This window comes from Phyllobates terribilis, unplaced genomic scaffold (assembly GCF_046119375.1).
Source record: "Phyllobates terribilis strain yellow unplaced genomic scaffold, ASM4611937v1 Scaffold_9__5_contigs__length_417890890, whole genome shotgun sequence".
Classification (NCBI taxonomy): domain Eukaryota; kingdom Metazoa; phylum Chordata; class Amphibia; order Anura; family Dendrobatidae; genus Phyllobates; species Phyllobates terribilis.
The window spans coordinates 206,762,586-206,783,299 of record NW_027362769.1 but is presented as its reverse complement, the minus strand read 5'-3'; positions in this window follow the sequence as shown (position 1 = coordinate 206,783,299).

Genomic DNA, 20,714 nt, shown 5'->3' with positions numbered 1-20,714 from the left:
CCCACCTCAATCCACCTAATATTGGGGTTATGGCGAATTGATGAGAGCAGGTGCTCAGTCACTAGGATGTATAAGAGAAGGGACAGAGGACATCCCTGCCTTGTCCCATTGGTGATTATGAAAGGTGATGAAAATGTTCCATTTATCTTCAGCCTAGGTGACGTATTGCGATACAGGGCCGTGATTTTGGCTATAAAAGGGTCCCCTAGACCCCTACCCCAAGCTTTTTAAGAGAATAATATATGGCATGCCAGGAGACTCTATGGAATGCTTTCTCAGCATCCAACGAGAGTATCTAATTACAAATTTTTAACTGCATCTAGCCCAGGAAATACTTTGTGCCTAGTAGCAGTGTCTGCTAGTCAGCGGATTATCCCAGCTGTAAAGAAAACTACACCACCTGTAGTTTGGACACTTAGTTTTTTCAAAGGAAATGCTTTGGGCCCCGGGACACTCAGTGAAGAGCATCGGGAGGCACCCCAAGGCACAGGGGCTGGGACTGGCGGTAAGACGCCTTGCGGTGGACCGCCAAGCTCGATCCTTATAAAAGCTTTTTAACTGCAGCAGCTTTAGTGGACGCTACTGGAGCTGGAATTCCCCGCAGCTGCTGGTGACGCGCCCCTGGGCCTGTGTCGCGCTGCGTTGCGCACGCGGGAGCATACCCGGAGCCGGATCTCTTGAGGGTTGTAGTCTCGTGGCGGTGATCCGGTCCGTGCCCAGGGAGTCAGACTAAGTGGCGCTGTATTAGCGGTAGATGTTGGATGACTACGCCACCCGTTGAGTACAGCTAAGGAGCTGCTGCTGCAGGGCAGACCGCTGAGGCCGGTGGTAGGATTGTGCAGCGTGATAGTATAACCCCCAACGGGAGGGGTATGGCCTCAGGGCAGCCGACGTGGATGATGGGGGTAGCAGGAACCACTCAGAGACGGTACGGTGTAGTTCAGGGTCTTTACTGGTGACAACGATAGACCCTCCCGGAGTACTGGCTAGCGATTGGGGCCTGGTCAGTCCTTGAGCAGATGGGATCTCCCCTGGCCAGGCGGAGTTGTAGGCCTCCCAAACTAACGATACTCTTCTGGCCACCTTGCTAGAAGCGGGTATAAGTTGCCCACGTCCCTGAGTGTACCGTGTGGTGCTCACCCGTATGGCCGGTGACTCGGGGCCTTCCAGTAGCTTCCGCTCCACGACGGCGGTGCTGGTCCCACGCGTGTGACCGTGCCTTCGGGTTTCTGGGCCAGAGGACCTGCAATCCCCTGCCGGTCGGTTTCTGCTGCTCCGGGTCCGGAGATAACTTCTCAGTCAGGGCGAGCTCTGCAGCTGCCAGCCCCTGACTCCTTGTAGTACTGCTCCCACAGAGCTCCTGATGTTCTTTCCTATATCTGCTTCTCTTCTCTGTCTCTACTTCTTCTCTACTCACTAACCCTGCCTCAGCCCTAGGTTTATATAGGGGAAGTTCTTCCCCTCCCAGGACTGGGCAGGAGGTGTGGCATGCACAGGATCCCTGACCAAGAGACCTCCCACCTGCTCTCAGACATAACATTGCCGTTACTGTGGAAACCAGACCCCTGGGGTGCCACATTCCGCCCTAGTGAAATTTAGTACTCCGGGACTAAACATATTTTTAGAAAAACATAACAAGGTATAAACAATAATAATACAATAAGAAAAACACATAAAGATGGTTACGGCGTGTCCGCAACCGGGTGCAGTCTTTGAAGAAAAGCAAGGTGTCCATTTCACCAAAACAGGGAGACGTAACCAGGTAGGGGTCTGTCCTGCCCCGAGTCCTTAACAGTCTTTAGTCCGTCCTGGGTTACGCTCCAACTATACACAAAGGATTCCCGGTAAATCCACCAAGGACTCCTATAAATAACTAGAAACACATAATTATACACAAGCAACAAGAAAAACAGGTAACCACAAATAAAACAATTTATACACTTCAAATCCTCCAACGTGCGGGTAACTGGCCTCTAGTGGCCCTAGTGGACGTACGGAGCTGACTGTCTAGCCCTGAACTACAGGGTGTAGGAGCTGTCAAGGGTAAACTGGGCAGCTGTCTACCGGCTCTTTGACTCACTAGGGGTACGGCAGGCTCACTATAAGCAGAGGGTTGATCCTCCTGTTCTGCTTGTGTGGAGTCTTCTGCCTCCTGGACCGGCTGCTCTTCCAGCTCTACCTGTTGCTCCGTAGGCACTTGGGATGCTGGTTGGAGGAACGTGAGGACGGGTACCACAACTGCACCATTGACTTGAGTCCAGGACCGAGGGAAGACTCCGAGCACAGTACTAACCATATCTTCCCTTTCCTCTACTGGTCGATGGTCTTCTTGTTCCTCTTCAGGGTTCCGTAGCTGTTCAGGACACTTCTTCAGGTGATCCCGGGATACAATGGCTATGGTCTCCCCTCCGTCTTTACTGATGGTACAGACTTTCGGGTTCTCGTGGCTTGAGGGCAGTACGGTGTACGGGTCCTTCTCCCACTGGTCGTCCAACTTGTGGAGCCGTCTTTTCCTCTTCAAGACCTGCTCTCCGGGTACCAGGGGAACAGCGGGAGCATACTGGTTGTAAGTTTTCTCTTGTCTTTCCCTAGCCTGACAGAGACTTCGCTCCACGCTCTCCTGTACTTTCCGGTACTGCTGCTGCCTCTCCGTGTCCCAGTCTGCTTCTGGTGAAGTGTCCTCGGGTGTCAGGACTCCTATTTCCAGGTCAACAGGTAACTTACCAGGTCTCGCCCTCATTAGGTAAGCCGGGGTACAGTTGGTGGAACCTACCGGGATGTGGTTGTATAGGTCCACTAGATCGGGCAGCTTCTCAGGCCACAGACTGCGTTCTTCCAGGGGCAACGTTTTCAGGAGATCCATTACCACCTGGTTCATTTTCTCACAAAGTCCATTAGTTTGCGGATGATAGGGTGGCGTCCTTATCTTCCGGCAGCCATACAGTTTGCAGAATTCCTGGAAGACCTCCGTTTCAAAGGCAGGTCCCTGGTCCGTCAGCACTTGGTCCGGGTACCCGTGTGGACGGCAGAAGTGCTGCTGGAAGGCTCTAGCTGCTGTTTGAGCCGTTAAGTCCTTAACGGGGACGACAACCAAGAACCGGGAGTAATGATCCACAATGGTTAACGCGTAGACGTAGCCACTTCTGCTTGGGGTCAGTTTTACATGATCCAAGGCTACCAGTTCCAACGGCTGCCGGGTGACGATGGACTGCAGGGGAGTCTTCTGGCTGGCACGGTCCTTCCTTCTTAGGTTGCACGGGCCACAGTCTCTGCACCACCTCTCGATGGTTCCCCTCATGCCTACCCAGTGGAACCGCCCACGCAGCAGGAACTCCAGCTTCTTCCATCCGAAGTGTCCAGCCCCGTCGTGGTATGCTTCCATCACCATGGCTGCGTCTCTCCGTGGCACCACTACTTGCCAGATTAGTTCATGCGTCCGGGAGTTAACCATTCTGCGGCACAACTTCCCCTTATAAAGGAACAGTCGACTCTTCTCAGCCCACAGTTGCTTGGCTTCCTCCGGAGCGTCTGGGTCAAGGCGAGCCTCTGGCCGAGTCAGCATCTCCTTCACCAGCCAGACGGCAGGGTCACTGTCTTGCGTTTCCTCCCAGTTGTAGTGAGGCAAGGGGTTAAACGTAGCGGCTTGCTTACTCCTTACCCGATGGGAATACTGGATAGTCCCATGACGGTGGAACGCGGGGAGTTCGACTTCTTCCAGTCTCTCTGGATCTTCTCCTACGTCCGGTAGGTTTGGCATCCTGGACAGGGCGTCCGCGTTGGTATTGGAGCGTCCTGCCCGGTATTTGATTGTGAACTCGTAGTTGGACAGACGGGCCATCCATCTCTGCTCTAGGGCACCGAGTCTTGCAGTGTCCAGGTGTGTCAATGGGTTGTTATCCGTGTACACGGTGAACCGGGAAGAAGCGAGGTAGTGCTTAAAGCGTTCGGTGACAGCCCACACCACTGCCAGGAACTCTAGCTTAAATGAGCTATAATTCTCAGGGTTTCTTTCGGTGGGTCGCAGTTTTCGGCTGGCGTAAGCGATTACTCGTTCTTTCCCCTGCTGGATCTGGGACAGTACGGCTCCTAGCCCGATGTTACTTGCTTCGGTGTAGAGGATAAAGGGCTGGCTGTAATCATGGTACGCCAGGATTTCATCCCCCGTGAGGGCCATCTTCAGCTGGCGGAAGGACTCTTCTTCTAACTTCTCCCATCTGAAGGGTGGCTTCTGGTTCTTGGCCTTCCGGGACTGGCCTATCAGGAGGTCCTGCATGGGAGCTGCCTTTTTGGTGAAACCGGGGATGAATCTGCGGTAATAGCCTACCAACCCGAGGAACTGCCGCACTTCCTTTACACTGGAGGGACTTGGCCATTCCTTAATTGCGGTGATCTTATCAGGGTCGGGAGCCACTCCATCAGCGCTCACCACGTGTCCCAGGTACTGCACCTTTGGTTTCAGGAGGTGACACTTGGAGGGTTTCACCTTTAGGCCGTAGCTTGCCAGAGCTTCGAACACTTCCGCCAGGTGTTTCAGGTGGTCCTCATACGTCTTGGAATATACAATGACATCGTTCAGGTACAACAGGACCGTCTCAAAGTTTCTGTGGCCCAGACAACACTCCATTAATCGTTGGAAGGTTCCTGGTGCATTGCAGAGTCCGAACGGCATGCAAGTAAACTCGCTAAGTCCCATCGGGGTGGTGAATGCGGTCTTCTCCCGGTCCGCCTCTGCTACAGGAACCTGCCAGTACCCACTAGTGAGATCCAAGGTAGAGAAGAAGTTAGCAGATCTTAAAGCAGCCAAAGACTCCTCTATCCTTGGTAAGGGGTACGCATCCTTGTGTGTGATACGGTTGATTTTCCGGTAATCTACACACATCCTCATGGTGTTATCTTTCTTTTTGACTAAGACTAGTGGAGCTGCCCAGGGGCTACAGCTATCCCTGATCACCCCAGCCTCCTTCATGTCTCTAAGCATCCCCTTGGCGTGTTGGTAGTGTGCAGGGGGTACGGGTCGATACCTCTCTTTTATGGGATTATGGTCTCCCGTGGGGATGTGGTGTTCTACCCCCTTGACTCGCCCGAAGTCTAACGGGTGTTTACTAAACACTCTCTCGTACTCTTGAACCACCCGATAGACTCCCTGTTTCTGGTGTGAGGGAGTGGAGTCAGTACCCAAATGTAGTTGCTGACACCAGTCCTCCATTGTTTCTTTAGAGCCGTTACCTTCCTCCGGGGAAGATGGAGGCAAGGGTTCTACGGACTGTATGGAATTTTGATTGATGGTATACAATTTGGCTAGCGTGGCATACCGGGGCAGGTACACTTCCCTCTTCCCGATATTTATTATGCGAACGGGCACCCTCCCATGGCGTACATTGACCACCCCCCGTGCTGTCAAAATGGTGGGCCTACTGTCTGAGTAAACTGGTTCTACCATTGCCTGGTAATCTCTACCTCTCAGACCAATAGCTGCCCGGCACCAAATCATCATTTCACTTTTTGGGGGCATGGCAATAGGGAAAGGGTCACACATTCTTACGCTACCAATCTCACCACCGGAGAGTTCTAGCTGTTGCCGTCGCATCAGTGCCCGGATCTCTTTCTGGAGCACTCGCTGCTGGCCGGAGCTGGCGTTCTTGGCAACCTGCTGTAAAAGGAAAATCACCTCTGCAAGACAATTTTCAATTACATTAGTTCCTAGAGTTATCTTTGGGTGACTCTCGTGTTTGTCAATGTCTACAATGATCAGTCCCTGTGCTGCCAGTTCGACTCTACCGATTTTATTGGTCACCTCTTTAAATCCAATCTGTGGCACGGGCTGACCATTGCTGGCGATGATACTCAAGTCGTCGTCAGGGTAGCGGGTGATATCCGAGTCATTCCAGTACTGCTTGAAGAGCACGTACGGGATGGTGGTGACCTGTGACCCGGTGTCCAGTAGGGCACTCATAGGAATGCCATCCAGTACCACGGGTAAGACTGGACGTCCTCCCACATATTTGTCGCGCCAGTTCGATGGGCCTGGTGATCTTTTTCCTGGGGGTTGGCCCTCTACCCCAGGTTGTGCCAGTTTAAAGGACAGTACCTTGCCATATGTCCGGGTTGATTGCAGCGGCGGCAGATGGGTCGTCCGTCCTCGTTGTATCGGTCGCTGGGTCTTCCTCTGGCCGATGGGGTCCTCCTTGGTCGACGCCACGGGATGTCCTCCGGTCCGGATGCCAGCTGGATCTTCCCTGGAGTGGAAACCTGTAAAGACTGCACAGTTCGGGTTAGCGCAGCAACGCTTTTAGCTAGCTCTTGGACCTGATGGTGCAGGTCTGGAGCCGGGTCATTGTTCAAAGCCTGCTCATCAGCTCCCACAGGCCCTGCCGACAAGGGCGCCGCCTCCTGGTGGTAAGTGGTAGTGGGGCATCTGGGGGTCACAACGCCACCTGGTGCCGGTTCTCGAAGCACCCGGGTGGCTCTGTCCTTGAACTGTGCAAATCCCAGATGAGGGTCCTGTAAGGCCATTGCCCGCAACTGGGTTCGGTGGGCATTGCAATATAAACCCTCTATAAATTGTTCAGTCAACAGCCTGTCCTCGTCTCCCACGCCGTCAGGGTCGGTCTGCTTAATGGCTCTCAGGGCCTCTTGTAGGTTCAGGGCATAGTCCCTTATACTCTCATGTGCCCGCTGTTTGCACCCGTAGAATCTAAGCTTGATCTCGGCTGAGGTGCGGGTATCAAAGGTGTCCCTCAGCCGGGTTAGTATCCCTGCGACAGTCCTCCCCCCCAGGTGGCCAGGACTTTACCTCCCTTTGGGCTGCTCCGGTTAATTGGGCCACCAGGATGCTCACTTTTTGCTCCTCTGTGAGGGGGTACACCTGGAAGAGGCTATCCAGCTTTTCTCTAAAGTCATGCAGCGTATGTGACTCCGCTGAGTACTGGGGTAGCCAGGCTGCCCCCGGGATATAGGGCATGGTGAAAGGCATGACCGCAACAGCGGTGGCGCTGGCGGGGGTTGAAACGGTGAAGCTCTCCTCCGTATCCGACATCCTTCTCCCCCCTAGTGGACCGTGGCCTACCTTGCGATGATCCTCTACCGTAGGCCGCGGCTCCGCAGTGGATCGTCAGGGTTGAGGACCTTCCGTCGCGCTCCTGTGACGTCGGCGTCTGCTGGGCTCCTTCCAGGACCTTACGCAACGTCCGGACGTGAGGCGGGGCTTCAGTTCTCGCGCGCTTTCGGAGTCCACGCCCCTCTTCTTCCCGCGCGGCGTCCTCAAGATGGCGTCCAATGGCGGGAAAACTCCACGTATGGCGGGAAGAAGACCGAAGATGGCGCCGGATGGCGGGAAAACTCCACCGATGGCGGGAAGGAAGCGGAAGATGGCGCCGGATGGCGGGAATCTTCACCACAGGTAAGTTTGAACAGTCTTTTTCAGGCACGCAGTACCCGGTGGTTGCGGGCACGAAATCCTGCCGACTACGCCAAAAGTTGACGCGCCCCTGGGCCTGTGTCGCGCTGCGTTGCGCACGCGGGAGCTTACCCGGAGCCGGATCTCTTGAGGGTTGTAGTCTCGTGGCGGTGATCCGGTCCGTGCCCAGGGAGTCAGACTAAGTGGCGCTGTATTAGCGGTAGATGTTGGACGACTACGCCACCCGTTGAGTACAGCTAAGGAGCTGCTGCTGCAGGGCAGACCGCTGAGGCCGGTGGTAGGATTGTGCAGCGTGATAGTATAACCCCCAAAACCCCCAACGGGAGGGGTATGGCCTCAGGTCAGCCGACGTGGATGATGGGGGTAGCAGAAACCACTCAGAGACGGTACGGTGTAGTTCAGGGTCTTTACTGGTGACAACGATAGACCCTCCCGGAGTACTGGCTAGCGATTGGGGCCTGGTCAGTCCTTGAGCAGATGGGATCTCCCCTGGCCAGGCGGAGTTGTAGGCCTCCCAAACTAACAATACTCTTCTGGCTACCTTGCTAGAAGCGGGTATAAGTAGCCCACGTCCCTGAGTGTACCGTGTGGTGCTCACCCGTATGGCCGGTGACTCGGGGCCTTCTAGTAGCTTCCGCTCCACGACGGCGGTGCTGGTTCCACGCGTGTGACCGTGCCTTCGGGTTTCTGGGCCAGAGGACCTGCAATCCCCTGCCGGTCGGTTTCTGCTGCTGGATAGGAGTTAGTCCCCACAGCCTCGGACTCCGGGTCCGGAGATAACTTTTCAGTCAGGGCGAGCTCTGCAGCTGCCAGCCCCTGACTCCTTGTAGTACTGCTCCCACAGAGCTCCTGATGTTCTTTCCTATATCTGCTTCTCTTCTCTGTCTCTACTTCTTCTCTACTCACTAACCCTGCCTCAGCCCTAGGTTTATATAGGGGAAGTTCTTCCCCTCCCAGGACTGGGCAGGAGGTGTGGCATGCACAGGATCCCTGACCAAGAGACCTCCCACCTGCTCTCAGACATAACATTGCCGTTACTGTGGAAACCAGACCCCTGGGGTGCCACACTGGCATCAGACTTGCCCTCCAATAGATCCTTGTAAAAGGATTTAAAGTGTACTCATTCAAATTAGAGAGACAATTTAAATTAAAAAGCTTAGACCTGCCTCCACCGCAGTGGGGCTCGCTCGACCCACCAGCGGACAGGCACCAGTATTGGGAGAGGGGGGCTGGCCGTCAGGGTCCACCGCAGCTCTGGCACAAACCCGGCGACACGGAGGTCGCACGGGCAGGAACAGACTGGCCGTGTCGGCTTCTCACTTTTTTGGTTTTAGAAGGGCATGACATGCCTATATCTGTGTCTCCCCCTCCTTTTACTCCTCCACCTCTTTTCTTTTTGCATGAGTATATGTACTTGTCACTTTTCCATGTGGTAGTTATGTCTTCTGAGCAGCTTGTCAGCTTTTGGACACCTTTTGTAGTGTTTTCTATGTGTTCCTATGTGTTTTTGTTTGCCTGACATTAATTTTAACGGTGTTCGAAGGTGTTCGACGGGTGTTGGACGAACCGAACCGAACTCGAACACTACGGGGGTGGCTCAACACTAGAAAGGAGTGTGCCTCGACATCCAACTCTATGTGGCAAAAAAAAAAATAGTCAAAATTTTGTCACAAATTTGTGGCAAAAATTCAGCCAACTAAGTAGTATGAACTCAGAATGGATAGTCTTACAATGAAGCAAATTTATCAAACAGCATAGACCACTATAATACATTTTTTATATTTTCAGAATCAGTAAAAAGGTAGAAAATCCCGCTTTACAAACCTTTTCTTAAAAAATATATATTTTATATTAGTGAATAATAGTAATCCAGTGAAAAGAAAAATGGATAAAATTCCAAATTTATAGTATGGCTACAGGATCCATGGAGAAGGCATAGTAAAGATCTACGCATTTCAGGTGTATAACACCATTATGACTAAAGGTGTTATACACCTGAAATGTGTAGATCTCCTTTACTATGCCTTCTCCACGGATCCTGTAGCCATGCATTGAATTTGGAGTTACTTATAACCATTATTTTCACTGGATTAATATTATTCCCTAATAAAGAAAATATACTGTATTACATACAGGCATAGACTCCCTCCCTGCTTCGAACTACATCGGAATCCTATGATGGAGAGCTCATTTTTATATTTTCAGACTGTCAAGTCCAATTTGGAACTGTGCAAAACTACACCATGTTGGTTAATATGCTCCAATATATGATACTTCGAATTATGAAAGGTGGACAGTGTTATTTTGTAGCAAACAGAAAATCATTTAATCAGAATTTTTTTTTTAACTGCCTTCAGTTCAATCTCGAGCCATGGCGGCCTGATGGATGAACGCTCTGTAGGAAGATCATTCATGTGCAAGCCTAGATAGGTCCACCAGGGTCTTCTCTACCATTATCTTGATAGTATCAAGCCATCGGGTTGCTGGTCTTCGCCTTGTTCCTTCTATTCTTCCGACCATGATGTCCTTCTCCAGTGATTTCTTTCTTCGTATGATGCGTTTAAAGTAGGGAAGTCGTAGCTTGGTGATCCTTACTTCAAGTGACATTTCTGGCTTAATTAGTTCCAAGATTTATTTGTTTGTTTGAGTGGCGGTTGTGTATCGCCCTCCGGCCCCTCCCGTCAGTTTCTGGATCACTTTGCCACTTGGCCTCCAAACTTTCTATCCTGTGACATCCCCACTCTCATCATGGGGGACATTAACATCCCAATTGGTGTTCCCGTCTCCCCATCTGCAGCTCATCTTTTATCAATAACTTCCTCCTTTGGCCTTTCCCAGCTTACTAACTCTCCTACACATGAAGATGGAAATACTCTTGACCTGATCTTCGCACGGCTCTGTTCAATACATGACTTTACTAACTCTCCTCTTCCTCTCTCTAACCACAACCTTCTTTCTTTCTCTGTCGAAAACTGTCTCCTTGCTCAAGACACCCCCACTTTCCACACCTATAAAAATATACGTGCCATTAACACCCAGAAATTCATGAAAACATTGCAATCATCATTGTCCCCGATCTCCTCTCTCTCATGTCCTGACTCTGCACTGAAGCTTTATAACAAAACATTGCAATGCGCCTGGATGAAACCGCACCTCCTACACAGAAAACAACTTGGCAAAGATGGCGACAACCCTGGCACATGCTTCAAACAAGTTTTCTCCAGCGGTGCTCTAGGTGTGCCAATCGGCTGTGGAGAAACTCTAATCTGGTCGAAGATTTCCTCCATTATAAATTTATGCTTAAAATCTATAACTCTGCCCTTCACCTCTCCAAACAAACCTACTTTAACAACCTCATCATCTCACTGTCCAATAATCCTAAACGCCTCTTCGACACTTTTCACTCTCTCCTTAATTAAACAGCACAGGCCCCGACCTCAGCACTGACGATCTAGCCAATTATTTCAAAGAAAAAATTGATCATATCCGACAGGAAATTTTCTCCCAATCCCCTAATGTTATGCATGCACCTCCCTCCCACAGTGCATCTTGCTCACTTTCTGACTTCGAACCAGTGACGGAAGAAGAAGTGACCAGGCTCCTTGCTTCCTCTTGCCCTACCATCTGCACCAGTGTCTCTATTCCCTCACATCTCCTTAAGTCCCTTTCTCCAGCTGTCACCACTCACCTAGCTAAAATATTCAACCTCTCCCTCTCATCTGGTATCTTTCCCTCCTTTTTTAAACACACCAGCATACATCCATTACTTAAAAAACCATCCCTTGACCAGAACTGTGCTGCTAAGTACAGACCTGTCTCCAATCTTCCCTTTATCTCTAAACTCCTGGAATGCCGGGTCCATTCCCATCTAATCCTCTATCTCTCAGATATTTCTCTTCTTGACCCTTTATAATCTGGTTTCCGCTCTTCACATTCTACTGAAACTGCCCTCACCAAAGTCTCGGGCAGTTTAGAAGGCGCCGGGCCCCCCCCCACACACACACACCTGATGTATCACATGTCACATGATCCCCTGTGATAGATCATGTGAAATTAATTTGGCACAATATTAATATATTAATTATAATAATTTTTTTAGGCTGTGTGCCCACTATGCGTTTAAGCGTTTCCGCAGCGGCAATTCCGCTGCAGAAACGCTTAAAAAACGCTTGGTAGAAGGTCTGCCATGTTCCCCAATGATAATCTGCATGTGCTGTGCACATGCTGCAGAAATTTCCGCTGCGGATTATCATTGCGGAAAAATCCGCAGCACTACCAATTATTTTGCGGAAGCGCTGCGTTTTCGCCGCTATTGACTTGCATTGGACCGCATGGAATCCGCATCACTGCATCTGTACATGCGGATTCCATGCGTTTCAATGTGCGGATGGTACCCGGGTCTGGAGAAGAGGAGACTCTCCTCCGGACCCGGGTACCATAGAACCTGTAAAAAAAAGAATAAAATAAAAAATAAATATTATACTTACCTTTTGATGGCCCCCGTGTTATCCGATGCGTCCTGGCTTGCCGGCAGCTCGCGGTAGACTAAAGGACCTGTGGTGACGTCATTTAGTCATCTGACGGGTCACGCGACCGCTTACGTCAGCAGGCCATATATTTATTTTTTATTTTTTTACCATTCTTTTACAGTCACACAATATAAATCCATGCCGGTTGCATGGATTTATATAGTGTGACCAAGTTGTCAAGCACTTTCCAAGTAATGCTAAAATCGCTTGGAAAGCGCTTGACAACCCGCATTGTGCCTGGCAGGAAAAACGCATGTACGATCTGCATACGTTTTTTCTGCCAGGGAGAGCAGAAACGCTCAAAAAAAATCCGGAGCATTTCTGCATCGTGGGCACATAGCCTTACATTAATTGTATAGCTTAATATTGAGCACACGTAGCCATCTATACACAGCAAGAGGCCGCACGTAGCCATCTATACACAGCAGAAGGCCGCACGTAGCCATCTATACACAGTGGGAGGCTGCACGTAGCCATCTATACACAGCGGGAGGCCGCATGCAGTCACGCACACACACAAACATATACAGACATATACATACACGCATAAACACATCTGAAACACAAAAATACATATAAACAGACATCACACAATGATATCTGCCTGCACACATACACACACTCAATCACTCACACACACACTCTCACACACACACACTGACTGACACACTCAAACACACACACTGACTGACACACACACAATCACACTCACCATTCCCCGGCTCGGCTCCAGTCCTCCAGCTCCTCTCCGTTGCAGCAGTGCAGTGTGCACTGCGTGACGTCACAATAGCAGACACGGCGGCGCACAGGGCCGTGTCTCCTAGCTGTGACGCGGCCGGGCCAGCACTGCATCTGTTAACGTCCCTAAGAAGAAGTAGCGGCCGTGCGCCGCTGCTGGGGGAGCGGTCTGGGGGCCCCCCCGCCACTGTCTGCCGGTATGTGCCGCGGCGCCGCACAAATTATAATGAGGGCAATCTGGCCATGGACCCCCCCTGGAGCCCCGGGCCCCCTGGAGCCCTGGGGCCCCGGGCGGTAGCCCAAATTGCCCTCATTATAATCCGCCTATGCTCCCTGCTGATTCTCCTAGATCTCTCTGCAGCATTTGACACTGTGGATCACCAGCTCCTGCTTACTATGCTCCACTCTATTGGCGTCAAGGACACTGTTCTATCCTGGTTTTCTTCCTACCTCTCTGACCGCTCCTTCACTGTGTCTTTTGCCGATGCCTCTTCCTCTCTCCTTCTCCTTATTGTCGGGGTCCCTCAAGGATCAGTCCTAGGCTCTCTTCTTTTCTCCTTTCTACACCGCTCCTATTGGACAAACAATCAGCAGATTCGGTTTTCAGTATAATCTCTATGCTGATGACACCCAATTATACACCTCTTCTGCAGACATCACCCCTGCATTATTACAAAATACAGTGATTGTCTTTCCGCTGTCTCTAACACTATGTCCTCCCTCTATCTAAAATTGAATCTGTCAAAAACTGAACTACTCATATTTCCTCCCTCCACTAACCTACCTGTGCCCGATATTGCCATTCCCATTTGTGGCTCCACCATTACTCCCCAGCAACAAGGCCACTGTCTTGGGTTCATACTCGATTCAGATCTTTCCTTCACTCCTCAAATCAAATCACTCACTCGTGTCATCTACACCTCAAAAACATCTCTAGAATCAGAACTTTTCTTACCTTTGACTTGGCAAAAACTCTTACTGTAGCTCTTATTCATTCTCATCTGGACTATTGCAACTCTTTACTAATCAGGCTCCCTCTGCCTAAACTTCCCCCTCTCCAATCCATCCTGAATGCAGCAGCCAGGATCATATTCCTCTCCAACCGATACACCAATGCCTCTTCCCTGTGCCAGTCATTGCACTGGTTGCCCATCCAATGCAGAGTTCAATATAAACTTATCACTCTTACCCACAAAGCTCTCCACGATTCAGCACCACTCTACATCTCCTCCCTCATCTCAGTCAACCACCCTTCTAGTGCCCTCTGTTCTGCTAATGACTTAAAACAAAAATCCTCCTTAATCCCAACCTCCCACTCCTGTCTCGAAGATTTCTCACGTGCTGTGTCAATTCTTTGGAATGCACTACCCGGGACAATTCAATTAATTCCCAATACCCACAGCTTTAAGCATGCCCTAAAAACTAATTTCTTTAAACTGGCCTATCGCCTTAACACACTTGTCTAACTGTCCCAGTTTAGCCCATATCAAAATTTGGTTTATACCATCCATGCACTGATTAGCCTCTGTCTGTACTGTGCACATACTGGCTGGCGACCAGGTCATGTAGTGCTATGTACTTACCCTATTTAGCATATTATGGCTGTATTATACAATATTTGTACATTTTACCTTTTGTGTCCCACCCCTATTTCCTTATAGACTGTAAGCTTGCAAGCAGGGCCCTCACTCCTTTTAATATCGGAGTTATGCTTATTTGGTAATTTCTTTTTGTCTGTTCAAGCCCCCCTAAAATTGTAAAGTGTTGCGAAATATGTTGGCGCTATAAAAATAAAAATTATTATTAATATCTGGTCTTATTCCAGAGAAATCTTCTTAATATATAAATAAGAAATTAAGATCTATGGGCCGGACTCAGATCTCCCTGAGAATTTGCCTCCAGAGATAACTTTGAATGAAAGGGGGCATTACCAGTGTGAGATATGTAATAACTGAGAGTCTGCACTCCAGATCTCATGGTAGAGCTGTTTGTGATAACAACTAACAATACAGCAGAGCTGAACTTTGTCTCTTTAAAAACACATCGGCAGCTGAAGTTCTCTTCTCACAGTGCTGTCGGCTCTGTTATACTGCCTCTCCCTCACACTGGCTGTCGTGAGATGGAAGCTGAAGCACTGTGAGCTGAGTCTGTAATGCTGTACTGTGTTAGTTGTATTCATACACAGCTCCGCAATTACATCAGGAGAGGAGACTGTCACTCATTTCATGGTTGACACTGGTAATGTCACCTTTAATTTAAAATAAGCTCTGAATGTAGATTCTCGGGGAGATCTACAGTATGTCCGGCCTATAGATCTTTACAACTTATGTACATATTATGCTCAGTGGTTAGCACAGCAGCCTTGCAGCGCTGAGGTCCTGGGTTCAAATCCCACCAAGGACAACATCTTCAAGGAGTTTGTATGTTCTCCCCGGGTTTGCATGGATTTCCTCCCACAGTCCAAAGACATACTGATAGGGAATTTAGAGTGTGAGCCCCAATGGGGACAGTGCCGATAATATGTCACACAAGGTGTGGGAAAGAATTAGTGCAACACAAAGGGAAGAGGGAAAGGAAGCCCAGACTCTAGGGAAAGTGGGGAGTGGAGACCTCCTGGCTGATAGAATATCACCCTGTCTCCCCTAACATCCCTATATTGGCTCTTCACCAAAAGCCGCACGCTTTCCTCGCCCTGTCTTTCCCTGGCATTTGGTTAAGGCGAGGGTAGGGAGGAGATGAGCACTAGTCGATCCCTACGGACACTAAAGACAACAAAGGGGGAAAAAAAAGGGGGAATTGCTTAGCTTTAGATGACTCCAGACAACTGTGCACAGGTCCTCAACACCAGAGAGGAAGAAGTATTGCCCTTGCTCAAGCCTTCACAAGGAGTAATAAATATCACTGGCACCTCCCTCTGGAACACAGCAGGTATTTATACACCCAGGCCAGGGTGTTAATTAGCCAGAGGAAGGTAACCACTGGGTCCTAGGGACAGCCTCTAAGGTGTATGTAATACCAAACATAGAGATCTCCTGCAACCAACTGCAGGGTGACTGTCTGTCACTTCTAACACACCGTGACATAATGTCTGTAAAGCGCTATGGAATTAATGGTGCTATATCAGTGAGTAAAATAAATAAATAAATATTAAGAATAAAGTAATTTTTTTGAGAATAATACATTGGATTGCAGATCTCAAATTATTATTTTATTCAACTTTCTATGACCTGCATGCCCATATAGGTGGCTTATGAGGATGGGTCTGCTGCATATTTACAGTTGACACTTCGATGCACCATCAACAGTTGAGTAAACCAGTAGATGCTGATATCAGTAGTGGTTGGCAGAGGGCAGAGGATTCCTCTATTACATCCCACTAAAAGCAGGATCAAATAGGCTATATGTCAATGGTAAACTGCTGGGTAAAATGCATGGGAATACAAAGGTATTGCAGTGTATTAAATCAGATATAAAACTGTTGAAAGTTCAAGTCCTCCTGTGAAACTAAAAGAGGAACATTTAAAAAAGGGAAAGGGAGAAAACTTTTGCAAATTTTAGCATGAAACAAAATGGTATTGTTAGAAAATACAGTTCGCCATGCAAAAACAGAGCAGCTTTAAAAAATATTACTTGTGGAATAGGGCAACAACAACAAAAAATCAGTATATAACCACTTTCAGATGGGTATAATTCAATTCATTTTTTTGCTCCAATATTACAAGCCACAGAATTCAGCCCCAGTGAGTGGTTTCTGGTGCTACATCCATGATGCAGGACCCAAAAGACACTTGTATTAAAATAATCTGAATACATAGTTAATGTGTTATATAAAGGTTTAGACTATGTTCCCCGATAAGTATTTGGTGAGTTTATGACGCGGCATCTTACAGTTCCAACTCAGCGGATGGGATTTATAGAAATCACACACCCACTGTGCCTTTTTTAATGTAATGTAAACTGAGCTCTGATGGGTTTTTAACATCCGCAGCAGTGTTTTTAATATCCCTATATCCCTGTAGAATTGTATTAGATGCAGAAAAATCTGTAAGTAAAAGACACGTGCTTTTTTAGTGCTTTTCCGCTTGTAATCTGCACATGGCTATTTTGATAAAATTGTGTCAAAGTCAAATACTAGGAAGTAGCAAAAACAAAGAAGCTTTATTTCAGACATGACATGCCAAAAAGACAAAAACCGTAGTGTCAAAAACACGTTAAAACGTGTATAAAAAAACGCACTCAGAAGCACAATAAAAAAACACAAGTAACTTAAATTACCTAAAAAGTGTTGAAATTGTGCAGAAAATCTACAACATCAAAAACTCACCAAATGCTCTTAGTGGGAACTTTCCCTTAAAGATTTATTAGTTACATTTTGTATTCAGGGATGTAAAATGGTATATTTGTATAATATTCTCAATTTAATTAAATCTCCTCAATTAAATTTGCATATAAAAATTGGTTGGCACATTTTTGCACTTTTGGAATTTTACGCACATGTGAATGTAGACATGTGGTAAGTATAAACTTCTTAAATCGCACATTTCTATGTAGACTGCATTTTGTTTGCAGCCTGAGTACGCGTTTTAACTGTAAATTTACATAATTTTTCTTCTGCAAATTTTGCTTAGTAGGAAGTTACATGAAAGTGGTTTTGTGTGGAAATGATTAAGCTATGTTCACATGCAGCGTTTTTTCTCTTGGCAGTAAAAACACTGCATTCAAAGCACAGGCTTGCTGCGTTTTTGCTGCTTTTTTGATGCGGATTAGATGTGTGAATTGTCTACAAGACATGTTTAATAAAGTTGAACCAACTTTATTAAACATGTCTTGTAGACAATTCACACATCTAATTCACCAAATACACCGCAAAAAAAGCAGCTAAACCAGTTTGCTGTGTTTTTTTTTTTTGCAGCATTTTCTCATTGTTTTCTATGGGTAAAAAAATGCTGCGTACTAACACAGCCATAGGGTCCGTTCAGACAGACTGACTGGCGACAGAATTTATCTTCTGTGCTGTACCCAACTTTTTTGCATTTTTGTTTCTCCCACCCCAAAGCCTCCTTTTTCCCAGAGCTATAACTGTATAATTATTTTTTATATTTTAGCTATAATTATTTTTCCATCAACACACCCATATGAGGACTTGCTTTTGTTGAATAAGTTATCATTTTTTTTACCTATCCCTTAATAATATGAATTCCTCAGTTAATCAATTTAAACATCATCAAACCTTGTTACAGCTGTGTTTTCTCTGGTATGATTGCATGGATTAGGCCATGTTCACACGTTCAGTATTTGGTGAGTTTTTTACCTCAGTATTTGTAAGCCAAAACCAGGAGTGGGTGATAAATACAGAAGTGGTGACGTGTTTCTATTATACTTTTCCTCTGATTGTTCCAGTCAAGAGATTTTGGTTTACAAATACTGAGGTAAAAAACTGACCAAAAACTGAACGTGTGACCGTGACCTTAGATAGAGAAAATAAAACAGAACCAGTATCAATATTACAGGAGTATGCCTTCAGAGGCTTACCAAAAACTCCATAAATTTCTCGCCAACAAATGGAAAGGCAGCCCTCCAATAGTTCATGTGCAAAGAAGATGGACTTTTTTAAGCCCACAAAGTGCAATGCAACGTTTCAGCTCAAAAGCATCGAGCATTTCTCAAGTAACATGGTGTACTGACAAAAATTGTAATAATGCTTTGTGTATATCAATAAAAATAATCAATTGAGATCATTCATGTGCCATAAATACATCAAGGGCAAACAATGATGAAACTAGGAACACAAACACTGATGACACTCGCACCATGTAAACAAACACAGACATCTGAGTGAGGCCGTAGTGGTAAATTTAGATTTATATGTTTTATATTCAATGAAAATTTAGAACAATTAGCAGTTTTCAAACTTTGAATGCTTATACCCTTAATTCAGAAAGTCATGTCATGCCTAAAAAGACACTGCAAGAACAGAGGCCAGACGGAGTCTAAGGCCACGTTCACACGTTCAGTATTTGGTCAGTATTTTACCTCAGTATTTGTAAACCAAAACCAGGAGCGGAACAATCAAAGGAAAAGTATAATAGAAACATGTCACCACTTCTGTATTTATCACCCACTCCTGGTTTTGACTTACAAATACTGAGTTAAAAAACTCACCAAATACTGAACGTGTGAACGTGGTCTAATAGTGAATTGTTCAATCAGGTGTTTCATCTGAATTGAGTCTTTTGGAGGGATTTAGACAGAAACCCTGATGTAAGTGTTCAGTGTAGAACACTGGATACATGTGAACCTAATATTATGCTGATTTTTTTGGGAGGCAGAATAATCCAATATATTGGAATTATTTATTTTTTTATTTTTTACACCATGCACCATAAATGACAAAACAGCTTTACTGTTAAGGGGACGGTTGCAAACAACTTTATTAAATAATGGAAAGCAACCGAACCCGGGGTCCGCGATGCAGCCTAGAGGACTGCGGCCGAACACCTTCCTGGTGAGAAGGTAAAACAACCAACTTAAATAACAATCCCCTCCGTATTACTGCACACCGGGACGGGAATAGGGATTCGCATTATCTCCGTTAACTGCACGAGAGATGTGCGATAAATAATGTATCTGTAGCCCTGTTACAGCACAGGGACTACACAGTTGGTGCTAGGATGCGTGTGTGACTCACACCGGCAAATACGTGCTCCCAGACGGCGTGCTACCGGACAAAGGAGTATCTCTCCACGTGGCTTACAGGTGGTACTGGGAATAGGGTGTCTGCTGACTGCTCGGGGTGTAAGGCGACCCCTTTGTTGGAGCCAGACTGTCAGATGACGCTACCTGCCTATTTCCACTAAACCTGCCTGCCAGAAACTAAAGCACACATGACGCCCAAAAGACCAAGCGTCCACACAGCACCATCACAGCTCAATGATCAGAGCGCGCCGCCATGTTTGTGGGCAGGCTTTTTAAAGATTAAGCCTGGCCCACCGTCGCATCATTGGTGACATCACTTGCGACCAATCAGGCGGAGCTAGGTCACCGCATCAGCTGACTCCCAAACCACCAATCACGGTCTGCCATGTCACGGGCATGCTCAGTACAGAGAATCCTGGACTTAGGCTTTAGTAGCCCTGTCTCCCTCCGCAACCTATCCTTCATGTTGCTAGGAACAAAGACCCAAGAGACAACCTGTACATCTCGTGCACCAGCTAGGCGTTGGGACCAACGACGATGCTGAGCAGCATCATCCCTGGCTGGACAGGAATAGGAGACCACTGAATCCACTGATTTCTCTGAACTCATTTCAAATCCAGCAAACACCCAGCACCTAACATTTACTCTTCAAGTCAGTACAATTACAGCAAAGCAAGACTTAAGTAGGTTTTTTTTTTACCATAACTTTTAAACAGAGTGTGTGATGGTTTGATCACTTATGAAAATTATTTGCAGAGTTGCATAAACCAAAAACACGTAATTCTGAAATTTCAAATGTTTCTTTTTCTTTACAGCTTTTACCATATGGGTTAAACAATTTTATATTTTGAGAGATCTGACTTTTGTATAAGTCTTCCTTTTTAAAAGGGGGTGGTTGAATAATTCAGATTTTTAGGATTTTGCTTCTTTCATTTTTAGTCTCCTAAGTCTTATTGGATCTTTCGATTGAAAAGCCTATATCCAGATGGTCTTAATGATATAAGGGGAAAAAGGGAAATCTTCTCTCCACTACAATATCCAACATGCAAGCCTTATACCAGGGTTGACATAGTTCCCGCATTTGTGCTGCAGACCAGAGGATTGCAAAGAGTTGATCCACTATACGGATCATTTGAGTGAAAATACAAGACAAAGTCTTATTGGATCTTTCGATTGAAAACGCTTTATCCAGATGGTCTTAATGATATAGTGGAAAATGTGTGAGGGGGGGAAAAAAAAAGTGTATATTGATTAATGCACAGCCCTATTTACCAATACTGAAAAAACATTTGTTTATTGTAAGATCTTATTTCTGTAAAAATAACTGTCATATT